Genomic DNA, 3,918 nt, shown 5'->3' with positions numbered 1-3,918 from the left:
CTATAAGATCCTCACTGCTTCAATGGAAAAAACACCACATCTCCCTACTAGGTCGAATAGCCTTGATCAAAATGACTATCCTCCCGAGGCTTCTATACCTCTTCCAAACACTCCCCATACCAATCCCGACTGCCCAACTGAAAAAACTCCAATCCGACCTACTTCATTATACATGGAATTACAAAAGACACAGGGTTCCGAGATCGGTGCTGATGGCGTCCCGCAATGAGGGGGGATTAGCACTCCCTAATATTATTAAATATTATTACGCAGCTGAATTACGAGCAATAGCCTCATGGTATACCCACAAATCTTACAATAAATGGACAGAAATTGAAAAATTATGGCTTGCTCCCATACATCCAAACAATTTGCTGTGGAGCGCGAGTGCGGACATAGCCCCTGAACGTATGCTGGGTCCCATGTCCCATTTGAGACGGACGTGGCGCACTCTGGCTCCTAAACATGAACTCTCATCAGATAAATCGCTTCTGACCTCTTTCATCTGTAACCCCAAAGTGCCAGATAGTCTAACTTACCAAATGTCCCATCCCTGGAAGTCCCGGAATTTGTTCCACTTTGGGAACCTGGTGGACCCTAGGACTAGGAAACTATTGCCATTCGCCGAATTATAAAACAAACATGACCTCCCCGGGCATTTTATGGGTATTTACAAATTCGGCACTATGCACTTACTATAGCACCCACCCTGCAATTTTCACCACCATCCCCGTTTGAAACCACAATCCTGGCAGGTAACAGCCAGAAGGGGCTCATATCGAGCATATACAAGATCCTAAACGTCTTTTCTGGGGATGGTCAGGGTAAACACTTATATATGACTAAATGGGAAGGGATCCTCGGTGAGAAACTTTCTATCTCACAATGGCAGATCATATGGAATCAAACAGCAAAGAGCTCACTATGTTCTCTATACAAAGAAAACTCTTATAAAATCCTCTTGTTGTGGTACATGACTCCAGATGTTCTCCATGCCATTTTCCCCAATAGTTCCGATAGATGCTGGAGATGCCAGGGAGCAAGGGGCACCTTCATACATATATACTGGAACTGCCCACTGTTAACTCCTTACTCCTTACCAAAATTCTTCCTATTGGGCCTATCGCCACTTAAGCTTCCCACTCCATATAAGAAGCTGGTACACCACATACTAACGGCGGCTAGATGCCTTATAGCATTACACTGGAAACATTCTTCCCCCCTTCTGCTGAGGATCTATATGCTAGAATAAAAGATATAGAGGTGATGGAGAAGATGACGGCCAGACTACAAGATAGACTGGAGGCACATAACAGGGTCTGGGAGCTATGGCACCTCCGGGAGGATCCACCATGACCAGGTAACACCACCGTTGATATATCTACTATACCCCCCTCTACTTTCCTCTCTCTCTGCTACCCCCTTCTACTCTCCTATACTATGTAAACCTGTGACTTCTATAGTTACAGATAACTAAGTTATGGTTCTGCAACCACATTAAAGTTATAAACCTGCCAATAGATATACTAAATGACAGACGATGACACTCAATTGGCATTTTGCAAAGTTTTAATATTGGAACACAGCAATTTAATACCAGCATTGTATACAAATGTACCACTGTTACATTTACCATTTGTTAATGCATTATGTATTGCAAAATAATAAATAATAAATAATAATAAAAAACGTTATTTGAAAAAAAAAATGATAAAAAAAAATGAAGGGAACAGTTTAAAATATAATAAAAAAGCAAAATAAATCATTAAAAAAAAAAGAAAAAAAAGCATCCCTGTCAACCCCCCCCTCCCCCCGCAAATGCGTCAGTCTGGTGTCATATGTAAACAGCAATTGCACCATGCATGTGAGATATCACCGTGAAGGTCAGATCGAGGGCAGTAATTTTAGCGGTAGACCTCCTCTGTAAATCTAAAATGGTAACCTGTAAAGGCTTTTAAAGGCTTTTAAAAATGTATGTAGTTTGTCGCCGCTGGACGCTTGTGTGCAATTTTAAAGCATGCTGTGTTTTTTATCCATGTACTCGCCATAAGATCATCTTTTTTATTTCATCAAACATTTCTGCAATATAGTGTGTTTTAGTGCATTCAATTTAAAAAAAGTGTGTTTTTTCCAAAAAAATTTTGTTTAAAAAATCGCTGCGCAAATACTGTGTGAAAAAAAACATTGCAACACCCACCATTTTAATCTGTAGGGCCTTTGCTTTAAAAAAATATATAATGTTTGGGGGTTCAAAGTAATTTCCTTGCAAAAAAAAAAAATGTTTTTTTCATATAAACAAAAAGTGTCAGAAAGGGCTTTGTCTTCAAGTGGTTAGAAGAGTGGGTGATGTGTGACATAAGCTTCTAAATGTTGTGCATAAAGTGCCAGGACAGTTGACCCCCCCCCCCCCCCAAATGGCCCCTTTTTGGAAAGTAGACACCCCAAGCTATTTGCTGATAGGCATGTTGAGTCCATGGAATATTTTATATTTTGTCACAAGTTTCGGGAAAATTACACTTTTTTTTGCACAAAGTTGTCACTAAATGATATATTGTTCAAACACGGCATGGTTATATTGGTTATATGTGGAATTACACCCCAAAATGCATTCTGCTGCTTCTCCTGAGTATGGGGATACCACATGTGTGAGACTTTTTCGGAGCCTAGCTGCGTACAGAACCCGAAAACCAATTACCGCCTTCAGGATTTCAAAAGGTGTACATTTTTTACTTCACTCCTCACTACCTATCACAGTTTTGATAGCCATAAAATGCCAATATAGCACAAACCTCCCCCCCCCCAAATGACCCCATTTTGGAAAGTAGACACCCCAAGCTATTTGATGAGAGGCATGCGGGAGAATGAATTTTTTTTTTTGCACAAAGTTGTCACTAAATGATCTATTGCTCAAACAAGCCATGGGCATACGTGAAATTACACCCCAAAATACATTCTGCTGCTTCTCCTGAGTACGGGGATATCGTATGTGTGAGACTTTTTTGGAGCCTTGCAGTGTATAGGACCCCGAAAACCAATAACTGCCTTCAGGCTTTCTAAGGGCATAAAATGGTGATTTCACTTCCTCACTGCCTCATAGTTTCGGAGGCCCTGAAATGTCAAAATAGCACAAAACCCCCCCAAATGACCCCATTTTGGAAAGAAGACATTTCAAGCTTTTTACTGCGAGGCATGTTGTGTCCATGGAATATTTTATATTTTGCCACAGGTTTCAGGAAAATTACACTTTTTTTTTGCACAAAGTTGTCACTAAATGATATATTGTTCAAACATGGCATAATTATATGTGAAATTACACCCCAATATACATTCTGCTGCTTCTCCTGAGTACGGGGATACCACATGTGTGAGACTTTTTGGGAGCCTAGCCACGTACAGGACCCCAAAAACCAAATTGTAATTTTCCCGAAACTTGTGGCAAAATATAAAATATTCCATGGACTCAACATGCCTCTCATCAAATAGCTTGGGGTGTCTACTTTCCAAAATGGGGTCATGAGGGGGGGGGGTTGTGCTATCTTGGCATTTTATGGCCATCGAAACTGTGAAAGGTAGTGCCAAAAAGTCTCACACATGAGGTATCCCCATACTCAGGAGAATCAGCAGAATGTATTTTGGGGTATAATTCCACATATAGCCATGCAATGCTGAGCAATATATCATTTAGTGACAACTTTGTGTAATTTTGTTTTTTTTGTGTCCTTTTTCAATCACTTGTGACAAAAAAATAAAATATTCAATGGGCTCAACATGCCTCTAAGCAATTTCCTTGGGGTGTCTACTTTACAAAATGGGGTCATTGGGGGGGGGGGGGGGGGTTGTGCTGCCCTGCCATTTTAGCACCTCAAGATATGAGATAGGCAGTCATAAACTAAAAGCTGCATAAATTCCAGAAAATGT

The sequence above is a fragment of the Aquarana catesbeiana genome, linkage group LG06, assembly GCF_042186555.1.
Source record: "Aquarana catesbeiana isolate 2022-GZ linkage group LG06, ASM4218655v1, whole genome shotgun sequence".
In the NCBI taxonomy this organism is placed as follows: Eukaryota; Metazoa; Chordata; class Amphibia; order Anura; family Ranidae; genus Aquarana; species Aquarana catesbeiana.
Note: the sequence above shows the minus strand (reverse complement) of the source record.